Source organism: Mastigoproctus giganteus, chromosome 11, assembly GCF_048544385.1.
Source record: "Mastigoproctus giganteus isolate SK-2022 chromosome 11, ASM4854438v1, whole genome shotgun sequence".
Lineage (NCBI taxonomy): Eukaryota > Metazoa > Arthropoda > Arachnida > Uropygi > Thelyphonidae > Mastigoproctus > Mastigoproctus giganteus.
The window spans coordinates 80,804,915-80,820,567 of record NC_143585.1 but is presented as its reverse complement, the minus strand read 5'-3'; the positions used below and the strand labels follow the sequence as shown (position 1 = coordinate 80,820,567).

The window sequence follows — 15,653 nt, the reverse complement described above, 5'->3', positions numbered from 1 at the left end:
GCAATGACCAGGACTTGCAGAACAACCTCCACCTTTGCACTCCAGGTCCTTACCAGCAAAATTCCTCTTGATATGGAAGTTGTTTATCACTAGATAAAGTTTCTCTGCAAAAGGAACATACAGGACAATTCTAACAACATCCCGATAGACCTCACCATTCCTGCTAAACAAGATTTCAATAGAATAAGAATGCTGTTAGTCTCCCGATGGCAGAAGAAATGAAACAACACAGCACTGAGCAATCACCCCTAAATGCCTACCAGAGGTAGCTGAGAACAGCAAAAACCACACCAAATGGTTCACTCCAGGACTCCATTCTTGTTAACAGGCCATGATAGCTTCAACGAAAAACTTCACAGCATGGGCCTCACAGACACCTCAGATTGCACCTGTGGAAACAGGGAATCTTAGGGCCACCTGATATATGATTGTCACCTGTACGTTGACATCGGGACAAAACGTGAAATTGAGATTGGCTGCTACACTCAAGATGAAGCGCCGAAATTAATTGCAAATCAGGTTAACTATGCAGCCTTCTGTAGGTATGCTATTGCCCTCTTCAAACGTAGAACTATTACTCAAGAACAGCGCCAACGACATCCTGACGTGTAAACTATAACAAGATCAGATTGATTAGACACATTAATGGGACCAATCTTTCGAGTGTGACACCTAACTTCATTCGTAGTTATATCCAGTGATGGACACTTCACTTCACTTGGTCTACAGAACCACACCTTGGCAGAAAACACTGCAGACCCTGATCTTCCGAGGATGGGAACCTCTGTGCTTACCACTGCCTGGGACAGGATCTATGCTGCTGACCCCCCACCTAGGTTGGGATCTTCACTGCTGACCTCAACTGGAGCGAGATCTTTGCTGCCTGCTGACCCCTACAGAAGGATGAGATCTTTGCCACTGACTTCCACCTAGGGGGGTGGGATCTTTGCTACTGGCCCCCACCTGGGGTGGGATCTTCACTGCCTGCTGACCCCTAAAGAGGGGGTGGGATCCTCACTGCTTGCGAACCCCTACAGCGGGGTGGAATCATTGCTCTGATCCCTGCCTGGGGGTCGGATCAATGCTGCCTGCTGTCGCCACTGAGGGACGGGATCTTTGCTGCTGACTACTGAGGGGTTGGATCTTCGCTGCTGACCCCTACTGAGGGGTGGGATCTTTGCTGCTGACTCCAAACTGAGGTGGAATCTTTGCTGCCTGGTGAACCCTACTGAGGGGTGGGATTTGTGCTGCTGCCCCCAAACACTTCGGCAGTGAAGATCCCACCTAGGGGTGGAATCTTCACTGCCTGCTGACCCCTACTGAGGGGTGGGATTCCTAGACTTACTGTCTAGTGCTCTACTCTATCACTTTAACTAACAACTCCACCTTCCTACTTCTATGCGGATGCCTCTAACTATCATCTCCACCTTTCTATCACTATATTCCTTCCTGTTCCTCCTTCCCCATCTTCTCCCTGCTATACATCCATTCTCCTTTCCTATATTTCCACGGGCTTCCCCAGACCATCAATTCTGGGGACGCCCAGCAGGAGCTAAAAGATGAATCTGGCCTGCCTCTGCGCAGCTAGAGATGTGAGACAGGGGCAATCAAACTGGTGTTTGTTTCCCCCTGGTTGCTAAATCGCCTGACGCCGGCCACTCAACACAAAAAAAAAAAAAAAAAATCACACCTTCACATATTCCAACACTACGCACAAACGGCCGGCGATGGCGCTTCCTCGCCACAAGACGACAAAGTGGCGAATGGGGGGGGGACCCTAGAATCCGCAAAAAAAACACTAATAATAATAATAATAATTATTATTATTATTATTATTTAAAATGCGAAGCAATGTTAATCATACAAAATGTTAATAGAAATTAACGATCTTGCTAATATAACATAGGTTATAAATTGAAATAATCAAAAATAGAATTTCTACAAACAAAATGGAACTCTTTAATTTCAGACTAAGTCATAAGGAGCGTCATTACGAATTATTTAAATTAGATGGAAATCTATGTAAATGCGGTGAACAATTCGAAAACTGTAACAGTCCAATTGCTTTCAATTGTTATCTAAGTTAATTTAATATCATAAGATATGTAAAAATCACCAAATTCATTGAAAATCGAAGCTGGTTGTATGGGGAAAAGAAATGGGAAAATTCAACTCCTACAAACAGAGGAGATTTGAATGCTAGCTTATCCTTCCCTCCTCTCCCCTCAACCCCAATATCCTCACACAGCTCAGGATGTTTGCAATGTGCCAGCTGTTTGAACATGGCTGTCTAATGACGCGTTCTGCAAAACAATAAAAACATAACAAACGAGGTTTCCTGATGTGAACCTCATATTAAGGAGGAGGTAGTTTACACAATACATCGAGTTCAGATTCCAAAAGAGGTTAAAAATATCTCGTGTGACATCTACCGTTGCGGATTCCATAATCTTTCCCGTCGGCTTCCTAAAATAGCGTTCTCCAAAACGTTGGTCAGACGAAAGTGCGTCTCAAAACCAAGTGAACCTATTAGCGTGATTTCGAAAAGAGCAATCGGATACACGTGACCGCCACGCGTGGTTACTCATTCAGACGTCACCCGGCTTGGTCGCCGCTTTTAGGGGCGCACAAAGGCGCACGTGAAAATATACGGTTGTTTCCAGTTGTGCCGAATCTTTCGTCTGCATCGATACTACGTTCGTTTCCGCGTCGTCGTAACGGTGGCCCCTGTTGTATCGATTGTTAGCAGGAAGCTTACTTTATAGGCTGGCAGTTTATGCGTCATGGATGAACGTTAGGTGTCGTTTAAAGGTAGACAAAAGCTTTATTGGGCTGATACCAACTCGGTCTAAAGTATTATTTGGGATTTACGATCTTTGTACACTTTGGTATTATTATGCTAGTCTAGAACTCGCTGCGGTTGGGGTTGTGTCAGCCAAGGAACTTTGATCAGCAGGGGGGTAAGAAGTCGAATACACAGGTGGCCAGGGAAGCGATTGTTATACGTATTACAAAGGCAAGCAAGACGGTAAGTGACCACTAGCTTTTTATAGCAGAGTATTGTAGTCATTCTTACTTCGCTTCAATCTCTCTCTCTTTTGGTGTGCTTCTTCTTTCAGTGCTTTTTCTGTTCTTTTCCTGTTTTTATTTTCTTCATATGCCTTCCTTCATCCAACCGTTTTTCGTACTTTTCGATCATGATTGTTTGCATATTCTGTAGCTGTTACACACAGACGATTCGTAATGCCTATCTCCATGTTATTAAGTCGATGAATCTCTGGTAGATAAAATGGTTGATGGAAGCTGAAATGCGTAAGAAGAAATATTTTCATTAATTATAGTGATTATTTGGATAGTTATGAAATTTCACCGCGAATTTAGCAAAATTATACGTCCTTTATCGTAGGATAGATGTGTGTGTGCTAAGCGCCAAAGCAGCTAAGGCGATGAGGCGTCATAAAACTACACTGCCCTCGCCCATGTTTTGGAAAGAGTCCATAAAAATTCATCGCATTACTGAAGGTATTCGAACACAGGATTTTTTTCATCCGGTCTGGTAGGACGGTAATTACAACCACTTTGCTGCCCTCAGGAACCTATGCGAAACCATTTCTATTTCATTTACTAACAAATTATAAATTTTCTGTTTATATTCCCGGACAACCACACTTTTAATATTTCTTGCACTTGAGAGAATCGCTTTAAAACTTGAATATCACAGAGGTTAAATCTTGATGGTGAAGTAACAGCAAACTGAATCTACAAAACAGGTGGAAATCTGTGTTCCATTTCCGAACCATTCTTGCACGACTCTGGCATAATGCGCTGTTGCATTGTCTTCCATAAATTGGCCGTCACCTTCGGGATAAAAGTGTAACATTGCCGAGGGCAGTACATCTGATACAATATTCAGGTACTCACTGGATGGCATTCGACCTTCCACCGGTATCAATGAATCCAGTCCCTGCTAACAAAACATTCCCAATACCACCTCCAGATGCTTGGGTTGTCTAAATAAGGCAAGCAAGGTCCATCTCTTCTTGAGGTTCTCACTACACCTTCTGCCTACAATCAATGCAAAACAAAGTGTATCGTGATTCGTCTGACTACATGACTTTCTTCCATTGTTTCACTGTTCAACCACAACTTTTCGGCACTAATGCAAGCGGATTTTTCTGGTTTTCTCTGAAAAAAAAAGTGGCTTCCAAAAAGGCTGGTGACTGCCAATACATATTTCATTCAATTCCCTGCGCGTGGTACTGGTTGAAATAGGGCAGTTCTGAACTTGGTTGAATTCAGATATTATTTGCTGCACACTGAAAGTTCTATTTTCAGTTCTAGTTATGTCTTTCGTTTCGTGGCTCCTGCTAAACCTGCACCCACGATATGGCCTTTTTCAAAGTCTGATAGATCACGCAGTTTTTCCATTCTGGCTTCAGATTACTGCAGTCGAACAGCCTGTGCAGTCTTTATACTTAGAGAGAGAGCAAGTCTTAACCCCATGTTACAATTTTCTTTGCATCTATTTTCATTTATTCGCATTTATTTGCATCTCTTCTGTCTGCTACTGTCCTAATATAAATTTTTGGCTGTGTGTATTATGAACCCGCTGTGACGATAAGTTATAAATTAACGTACAATCCTCACTCTCCTACCCATTATTGCCGCACAGTAGTAAGTTACCTAACTAAATTGAGTTAAATGAATAAAAAAATAAAATTGTGGGAGGGATGTATGCCTTGGAACTGCCCCTATTTGCCCCATTTATCCGCATGGTTTCATTTATGCTCCTAAATATCTGTTAATGCAAAAAGTAATTTCGTCAGAATTAAATTATCTTCTGGACAGCAGTCTTCCATGGCATATTTCCGTTTCAACTTCCAGTTTTTTTTAACCATTTGGTACATTTACAGATTTTCTGTTACAGTGTGTTCACAAAATGGCATGCTGTTCTTGGTTTCTAACAATTCAACCCGATGACTAGCTGATTTGGAAAATGTCTTTCTTATTCTTCTTAGTTTGCATATTTTATCCTTGTTTTCTTTCTTAGTTACAATCCAGTGTTTAATAACACTTCATAATTGAGTTGCCGTTCAGAGTTCATTAGATGTAAATCCCAGAGTAACTCTGAGATTTACACTTACTTATATATGAACTGTTTTTTATCCATCCGTATCACGCGGTTTTCAATAATTTTTCTGAAAATATAACTGGGTTTGCTATTGTCGTTATTATTTTAGGTATTTGGCTATTTATAGTGAAACTCTCAGTATATCCGCAAAAGAGTGGTCGATGCTCTGCAGGATGCTCGCTTCAATTTAATATTAATGTATAGAGTAGCTTTTTTTTATGTATGTACAAAGAGAAAAATGAGAGAACAAGAAATGAAAGTGAACATGCTAAAGATAAAAGAAAGTTATTTTGGCATTGCTCCCAAAATGACATTTTATTTATTAAACTAGTTGCTTTTCCACGACTATCACGAATGGGATGATAAATTGCGGAATGTACAAGTTGAACAGAGCCAAAATGAAGAATCCTCGACAACACTCCACCCTTTTCTTCTCAATTTATCTAGAAACTGTGACGGGAATTTTTTAACAGCAAATGTTTTATTTGCTGCTAAACTGGTTAGACAGAATAAGACTAGATACAAATAAAGATATATGCCTTCTCCACGGCAGGACAGCGCACAGATCGCTTTTGCTAGGTCATCAGAGCTTCAAAGGAATCTGAATCCTTGTAAGTGTGTGTATATTACTCTTCTTATATTCTCTACCTTGGCTTAATGCCTCAGTGTGATGCATTGCCGCTATTTTCTCAGCAAGTAAGGCTTCTTATGATCTTTTCAGGTATTTAAATGATCATTAAAGTCATCCATTTTTTGTTTTGAATACTGTGAGCATGAATAGTTACTGGTTTTCTTTTTATTTTTTTTGAAAAATGTGCATACTGCTCTTCTTCCAACCTACATGGAAAGGGTCTGGATTCGAATTCGGTAGAAATGACAGGAACTTTTATAAGCTTTTTGTTTTTCCCCCTCGGAAAATTCGAGTTTTTTATCCTGTATCATTTTTGTTTGCCAAACAAGTTTATGAAAGAGCATGATTTCTAGGATGAAAAAAAACAAAAAAAAAAGTTGTCACTGATCATATTCCATGTTGCCACTACTAGAGTAATTCCTTTGAGACTTGATAGAATTCTTGGAAGCATTTTTAGAGCTCCTATTTTTTGACCCCGTCATTAATGATTAATTAATCTTTTTTGTACGTAAAGATAATAATAATCAGCACGTCCTGCCATTTTTTCATGGATCTCCGAAACTTGAAGAAATCTAGAACTGAAGGATACGGAAAATGAAAGTCCATAGTTATGCTGCCTTTTGTCAGAAATTGTCCAAGAAGAAATTCAAGATACTGTAAGTCCATCGAATCCATGTTAAAAATTCTACGCATATGGAATTTTTAACATGGATACTGGAAGAGGGGCTACAAATATGTTTGAAAAATGGTGTGCTAGCTATAGTAGTTACTGCACACGACCACCTTTGTATTTTTCAGATATCTAACACCCAGTCATTTCTTATTATTCCGAAAACTAAACTTTTAATCAATTCTTGACATTCCTGAGATCCAGGAAAAATCATATACTGTACTGAAAGGATCACAAATAGTCAAAGGGTACTATTTCGATGATAACAAGTTATCGATGATGACCAGTTAGTTTAACTTCTGTTCCGGGTAAAATAATGGAGTCACTGGTTAAAGATGCATTGCAGGATCATCTAGACAAGACTGCAGCAATAATTCAAACACAGCATGGGTTTGTTAAGGGAAAGTCTTGTCTGACAAATTTGATTGGTTATTATGATGTGGTCACAAAGGAACTGGATGCGAAAAATAATTTTGATATCATATACTTGGATTTCAGGAAAGCTTTTGACACTGTTGCGCATGGAAGACTACTGTACAAATTGGAGCAGAATGGTATTAAGGGTAAGTTGCTACAATGGATAAAAGGATGGTTAAGTGGGAGAAGACAGAGGGTGGTAATCAATGGGTGCTGCTCTTCGTGGACTAATGTTATTAGTGGAGTCCCACAGGGTTCGGTGTTGGGTCCACTGTTGTTTTGTGTATTTATCAATGATATTGATGAAGGTATATCAGGCTTAATGTCGAAGTTTGCAGATGACACAAAGGTTGGCAGGGTTGTTAATGACAGTAATGGCAGTGTGCTACTGCAACAGGATCTAGATAATTTGGGCAGATGGGCTAAGAAGTGGCAACTGAAGTTCAACCTTGACAAATGCAAAGTACTGCATATGGGTAGAAGTAACCCCAGAGAAACGTACCAACTGTGTGGTACTACACTTAAGGTGGTAGAAAATGAAAAAGACCTGGGAGTAATTGTGCAGTCAGATATGAAGTTTTCTGAGCAATGCAGACAGGCTGCTAGGGCAGGTCATGGGGTTTTGTCAATGATATATAGGAATTTTGCTAGCAGGGAAAAGGAGGTGATTGTCCCTCTGTATAAGGCAATGGTCAGGCCACGCCTTGAGTATTGCGTACAAGTCTGGAGGCCTCATTTTAGGAAGGATGTAGATTTGCTTGAGCGTGTACAGAGAAGAGCAACACGATTGGTGAGGGGAATGAAGGGATTCTCTTACTAAGAGAGGCTTAAGTTCTGCAAATTGCAGTGGCTGGAGACTAGGCACCTGCGCGGTGATCTGATTGAGGTCTATAAGGCCTTGAATGGGTTGAGCACGCTGAATTCTGATGGGATCCTTCCACTTGTTCAGATTACGAACCTACGGGGACATAAGTTCAAATTAAGAAAGGATAGATGTAGAATAGATGTGCGGAAATTTGCCTTTAGCCAGCGGGTGGTTAATTGCTGGAACAAACTTCCATCTGTCGTTGTGGAAGTTGATAGGTTAAATAAATTTAAGGAGGAACTGGACAGGCATTTGGAGGGAATGGTGTGATGATTTTTTTTTTTTTTTTTTGGCTGATGCTGCATAAGCTCCTACACTTGCTTTCTTGCATCATGTGCCACTACTACTACTACAACATGGAATACCCGATGCCAACTTTTTTTGTTCTTTTTCTTTTTTTTAAAGACAACCTAAAAACTGTTTAATCGCACCTCGAATTATATTCAGTTCTTGAGTGAGGTATTTTACTATATTAATCATACAATGCATACCTAAATAATATTCTTTTTATACTCCAGCACGATTACATAGGTAAATGGGAGTTACACCTAATCATTTTTAAAGGGTAATTACTATTCATCATATTTAGTGGACGTAGGCTTCAACCATGGTCAACTAATACTCGAGTACTACGGCACTCCACTCGGCTACGTCGCGACTCTAATTATGCTGCTTTTTTTTGTGAAGGTCAACATCGAATGCGGTGACAAAAAAATAAGAGTAACTGCTAGAGCACTAGTCACAGCACGGTAAATCTTCATCCAACATTTTCAGCTCTCGTGGGTAGCACAGTTGGTAGTATCACCGTCCTCCCTCTATACCGGGTGGAAAAGATTTAAGTTCGAATCCCTCCGATGACGGGAGGAATTTTTATGGGTTTTTTTCCCAACGTGGCTGAGTTAGTCGGTCTCAGGCAAGGGCAGTATGGTATGGTTTTTCCTCCCCGAAATCGCGTTTTTCTTCGAGCAAAACAGAAAATCGATCTTAGAACACACGGAATTTACAGACAATATAAAAGGAGCAACATGGCTTTATTTGCAGATGTTCCCAAAAAACGCAGCAACAACCACCATTTTCAAATTTTGCTCAGCAATAATTCAGACACAGCATGGGTTTGTTAAGGGAAATTCTTGTCTGACAAATTTGATTGGATACTATGATGTGGTTACAAAGGAACTGGATGCAAAAAAAAATTTTTGATATCATATACTTAGATTTCAGGAAAGCTTTTGACACTGTTGCACATGGAAGACTACTGTACAAATTGGAGCAGAATGGTATTAAGGGTAAGTGTACCATGGATAAAAGGGTGGTTGCGTGGGAGAAGAAAGAGTGGTAATCAATGGACGCTGCTCTTCGTGAAGTAATGTTATTATTGGAGACCCACAGGGTTCGGTGTTGGGCCCACTGTTGTTCTGTATATTTATAAATGATATTGATAAAGGTATATCAGGCTTAGTATCGAAGTTTGCAGATGATACAAAGATTGGCAGGGTTGTTAATGGCAGTAATTGCAGTGTGCTATTGCAACAGGATCTAGAAAATTTGGGCAGATAGACTGAGAAGTGGCAACTGAAGTTTAACATTGACAAATGCAAAGTATTGCATATGGGTAGAAGTAATCCCAGCGGAACATACCAACTGTGTGGTACTACATTTAGGATGGTAGAAAATGAAAACGACTTGGGAGTAATTGTGAAATCAGATACGAAGTTTTCTGAGCAATGCAGACAGGCTGCCAGAGCAGGTCATGGGGTTTTGTCAATGATATACAGGAATTTTGCTAGCAGGGAAAAGGATGTGATTATCCCTTTGTATAAGGCAATGGTCAGGCCACGCTTTGAGTACTGCGTACAGGTCTGGAGGCCTCAGTTTAGGAAGGATGTAGATTTGCTTGAACGTGTACAGAGAAGGGCAAAAGATTGGTGAGGGGAACGAAGTAGTCCTCCTACCAAGAAAGGCTTAAGTTCTGCAAATTGTAGTGGCTGGAGGCTAATCACCTGCGAGGTGATGTGGTTGAAGTATATAAGGTCTTGAATGCGTTGAGCAGGCTGAATTCTGATGGGATTCTTCCGTTTGCTCAGATTACGAACCTAAGGGGGACATGAATTCAAATTGATAAAAGACAGCTGTAGAATAGATGTGAGGAAATTTGCCTTTAGCCAGCAGGTGGTTAATTGCTGGAACAAACTTCCATCTGTCGTTGTGGAAGTTGATAGCTTAAATAAATTCAAGGAGGAACTGGGCAAACTTTTAGGTAACATGGTTGTATGAACTTTTTTTTCTTTTCTTTTTTTGGCTGAGGCTACATAAGCTCATACGCTTGTTTTCTTGTATCACATGCCTCTATTACTAAATTGTTCCAGCATTACTAATTAGGAAAGTATTTAATTGTGTTGTGCCATTAAAGCATACAGCGACACCATAAATTATATAACCGCCGCCTTAAATCTGGTCGCCCACGCACCGTCAGAACTGAAGAAGTTATCAGGGCTGTTAGCAACCGAATTCGTCGAAATTCTCTCGGCGAACAAAAGGCGAAAGTTAAGAGAAATAGAAATGCCACTCAGAAGCATGTCTAAGTTAAATTAAATCGAGAGACGCATACTTTCCGTAGGAAGACAGAGCAGAATTTAACTTCTGCTTTCGAGGAGCAGATGGTTGTGATTAAAAAAACTGACAGCAACGAAAAACACAGAATATTTTCTTCAGAATCAGAATTTTCAGAAATGAATCAAAATTGTCAAAATGATAAAGTTTGATCATTTGATAAAGTTGCTTTGGCGTTTAAACCACGCACTCATCTAACCTAATCATAGTCATTAACAATTTTATACTGTATATTCACACCAGAATATGGTTGAACTAACGTTCAGGAGCTGCCCCATATAAGATACAGGGAGACTCCTGAACAAAAAAAAAAAAAAAACTGGTTAGGGAAAAACATATATTTTTTTCAATATCCATATGACATCTGTGTGTGCAGTAACCTTCTTGGGGAGACCGGAATCTTTCTCGCGATTCCTGAACTAGGACGTCTTGTTCTGGTTCTCAATTGTTGTTCCAAAAGGTATTGAACTGAATTCGAGCATTGTTATAATGATGATACAAATAAGGAACATCTCCGTGTTTGTATCATTTGCATCATTCAGATTAGACAGACTTATTCAAAGGCAAATAGCTATATTCACGATTTCATTGATGGTAACCCTGGACCAAGTCTAAACAACAAAACAGGCCAATATCATCATACTACCACCGCCGAATCTCACTGTTTGTGTAATACAATATGGGTGAATCGTTCTTTGAGTATACCCACACTATGCTGTAACGAAACCACAAATTCGAAGCACGCCCTGTGCTCCTTAACAACCATAAAAAAATCAACCTCCTGGCGCTCTGACTCTTCAGGATTCTCTTCCCCTATGGACCTGGCAGTACTGTAGTTTCCACCGTCCATCTGATAGTGTAACGTGATTCATCACATTTGACCGCTTCTGTCACGGTCAAATTTTCAGTTCTCTGCACTTGGATAGGCGGTGATTTGTACTGCTCGGAGACAGTTTCGGCTTAAGAACAGCTGCGTGATCACGGTATTCAAATCCATAAGGTCTTTTTCTGATGGCTGTTTGTCATGCACTTATTCCAGTTCTGTCGACTCTCGAGTCAACTTAATAAGATTGCCTTCATGATTTTCTCTCACAGTTGATTTTGGGCATCTACTCTTCCTGCTGTGTGGTGAATGCACGTTCACATTTATGATAAAGAGTGCATGTGTAGGGTGTCACAAAGTACTCGTATAAAGAGATCTAAGTGTTTTATATTCATTAAAAAGCACTTAGATCATTATATTCTCTTCTATCTACCTGCCGTATGGCCTTTGGAATTAACAATTAGTTACCAGAGGTAAGGTGTCCCAGCACATCTTGGAAGACGATGTACATTCGCAGCCCTCGCACACAATACAGTGGTTATAATCACAGTTTTCCCTGTACCGTGTGGAAAGGGTTTGAATTCGAATGCTGTCAATGATGCAAGGAATTTTTATGGGCGTTTTTCACAACGTGGCTGAGTTAATTGGTCTTAGGTGAAGGTAGCATGGTTTTTCTCCCGAAAACCGCAGTTTTTCGTCCAGCAAACAGCAAATCGACCATAGAACACACACAATTTACAGACATAAAATAAGCTGCAATACGGTATAACTCGCTATGCGCCTAAAAATTACAATAAGAAACCAATCACAACTTGGCTGAGTTATTCAGTCTCATGCGAGGATTGAATTTTTTTATTTATTTTTGTCTCCAGTTAAAAATAAATCTTTGGTTTTGGCTCAGGCAAACAGAAACCTGGCCGAAGTATGATGCAATTACAGAAACGATGTATAGATGCCTCAGAGCATTGGTTGCTTTGGCTCTTAACACCATTTACCTACCTACCGTATATTAGCCCACAAACTTTAAAATATAATTTTTTATGTTTACAAATTATTTATTTTCCAAAGATATAAAATTGTGGACAACTGATCAATTTCACACAGATATTGTGATCAGCTTCATCGCGAATACCGAGAGTGCATTCAGACTCATGTAATGCAAAGACAACAATTGCTAAAAACTGTGGCTATACAAGGGAAATGTGGTTAAGGATATCGCTTCCTTACATTAAATTAGTCTCTGACATGGTAATAAATGCTATAATAAATGTTAGACTTATTCTAATTATAAGAAACACCGAACATTGCGTTTGTGATTTGTAAAATTGGCATCTTTTAAATCTGTTTTTTTTTTTTTTTTTTTTTGTTAGTTGTTAGCGCATCGGCTTCTGTGGCCATAATGCACCTCCCAAAGTTTTTGCATTTTACTCTGATCCAAGCCCGAGGCGGGATTCGAACCGCGACCTTTGGGTTGCCAGGCAGCACTTTACCAATCTGGCTAGCCCAGTCGGCAAATCTGTCTTGTACCTTCAAAATCTACCTTTACAACTTAGACTTGTCTCCTAATCGGTGTACATACAGTCGATTATTCAAATATTTTCTGTTTAAACTACTGGTCCTTAACACTTATACTCTAGCAAGTAGTGATAGTGAGAAATGTCTTCTGAATTCTCAAAACAAAAAGAAATATTTAAACGAAGCCTACAAACATTTGTAGGCTTCGTTGGTCGTTTACAATTGTTGTTTTTGTGCTTAACTTGGAAGCACTGATCAGTGCCATCCACCTCTTATCAAATAGGCCAATCTTTGCCGCCTTTAGAGAAGTGTACACTTCTGTGGAACATGTAACTACGATCTACTCATCGGGGCGTTGATTTTAGCAATTTCATAAAAACTGTTCAGGGAAAATGTAACCTTATTAAATTCATAATATCAGTAATATCAAATCGTGTAATGCGTTGAATATCAATGACATAAACTTATCAGCGGACAAATTTATCTTCCTGAGATGTTGGAGGATATTAGTATTACAATCCCCAGTAGAAATATTAGAGATAAAGACTTGTTCAGACCGGATCCATTTCAGACTAGTTACACGAAATTAAGTATTATTATAACCGGTATTCCACTCTTGCACAAATACAGATCAAGTTGAGCTTCTTAATGATTTTCTCGATCACTTTTAAAATCCGAAATCTTGCACATTAAGGTGTGATTTATTTACTATGATTTATCGATTATTCATTTATATACACTTATGACCTTTAGACGATAGTTTTGTTTTTAGATAAAATTTAAGAAAACTTTTGCGTATATTAGAACATTGAAGTCGATGTATTTATTGTGAACACAAGTTTACTTTATTTGTATGACAGCTTCGTAAATTAAAGATTTTTTTTCGAGCACAAATAAAAATAATTAAAAAACAAATAATAAAGAGATACGTCACTAATGTTATATCCTCAGATGGCGCTAGTTATTAATGGCTACCTTTTGGCAGTGTTATTCTTTGTGCAGTTAATTGCTTTTGTTTTTATTAAATTCGAACCCACAGTGACACCCTAACACGGTAAGTCTAATATTCGTATGATGTTATCGTTATTAATAACTGAATAGTACTATTATTCAATTTGTTGCTTAGCAGTCATTCCAAAATATCAACAGTGAGTGACACTAGTATTACATCACTCGATGTTTTGTCAGGTTAGATACGATAAAAATCAGCAATATGTACACTGCTTGTTCTTCTCTCATGTTTGCTTGTAAAATATTACAAGCAAACATGAAGGGGAGGGGATGGTCCTGTTGTGGTTTTGTTTTTACACCAAAAGCAACTAAGACTACGAAACATCACTGTGTAATTGCGTATCTAAGTGGCGTGTTTTTTTTTTTTTTTTTTTTCTTTCCTCCTTTCGTAGATTGCATAAAAAATTAATCGAAGTCTTTTTCCAGTACAGCTATTTCGGTATATAGATAATTTTATTAAAATCATGGCAATGTGGGCCAGAAAAAAAAAAAATAATAATAAAATGCCAATTACCTACATATGACTAAAAATATGAACCTTCTGAACAATTCTCATTAATGAACTTAGTATGGTAGTGACTGCATACCCCGAACAAGTTGCCCACAAGTAATAGGCTACGTGACATACAGGCTTTTATAAATATTGGAATAGCAGTTGAAGGAACTGTAACATTGGTAATTTAAAAGAATTATTAGATTACTATCTTCGTTATGTGCATATTTTCAGAGGTGTAAACTTTGTATCAGACAATTTGGTTGCAAACTGTGAATGCGAAGAGTAAAATTACACACGATTACACCCTACTCAGTTTACACTACATTGTGTTGGAATTAAAAAAATAAAAATAATATATATATATATATTCAGAAGTACTTATGAAAGGCAACGAAGTTATTGAAAATTTGTTATTCATTAAGACACAGATTTTTCAAAGCAGTTTGATTTAATCAAACTAGAAGTTAACTGAAGCAGTTGATGGCCTTTAGAGCCTCATATGCCAGAATTTACTAACACGTACGTGATAGTGCAAAAGTATTTTAATATGTTTGCGTTCCTTGTGAATTTACTGCGTATTCAAACTGGAACTTTAATATACTTTTCTTGATTATTGGTGAGTACGTTGGGTGTGATCGTTAAGAAGGTAACTAAGAACATGGGGTATGCATTCTGTGAACAGTTTGAATGTTTCTGCATGATGAAGAACCCGGATTTCCTGTGTGGGGGGAAGGAACATGTAACTTTCATCCATGACTGACTTGGCTACGACGTAAGCGAACTCCATAAAAGTTCATGTCGTCCCAATGGGAAGTGTTTCTCAATTTCTGCCGGTGTTTTTCATAAGATATGAGAGAAAACTGACGGCAACTAGGCACTACCAGCGAGGCAGAGGCGCGTTGTCCTGTAGGTAAGAAAGACACCTGCCTAGGGTCCCGATCAGAGTGGGGCCCAAAATTACTGTTTCGAAAACTCATTGCTGGTTTTTTTACTAATATTTTTAAGTGATTTTTATTGGAAACTGAACTTTATACCTGCCAAGGTCAATGAACTTGAAGATTAATTTGAAAATTGCATTTTTTTTTTAAAAATGGTTTTATCGATTTTGATGAAATTTTATATTTAGTTCATATGTCATATAATTTGTTTGTTTTGTTGTCGCAATAAAATGAAATTGAAAATGTTCTTTATTAGTCTTTTTCTTTAGATGGGGCTCCCAAATTCCAGTTTGTCTTGGGCCCCGTGAAGGTATAATGCGCCACTGCAGCGAGGACCGGCCTAGATATTGGACAAAAATCTGTTAACGTCAAAACCTTTAATAACATCTAATCATCTTTAATAACCAGACAAAAGTTTAGAAACCGAAAGAAACGAACTATTGAACTCGATTGGTATGAGGAACCGTATAGAAAGTAATGCTGATATCGAAGTACGTCACGTCTACTGGTGCGATGCTAATCTAATGAGTTTGTTCGGTCACTTGT

The 15,653-nt window shown here is 38.8% G+C and overlaps 1 protein-coding gene across 2 annotated transcripts in view; it reads left to right on the top strand.

Annotated features, from left to right (window-relative positions):
* Nucleotides 1-2,655: 2,655 nt before the first annotated feature.
* Nucleotides 2,656-15,653, top strand: part of LOC150078188 (uncharacterized) — a 125,333-nt gene continuing 112,335 nt past the window's right edge. For both annotated transcript variants that reach the window (XM_090385272.1, XM_090385271.1), the window contains exon 1: nt 2,656-3,028. The gene's annotated coding sequence lies outside the window, so the exon portion shown is untranslated. The remainder of the gene's footprint in view (nt 3,029-15,653) is intronic.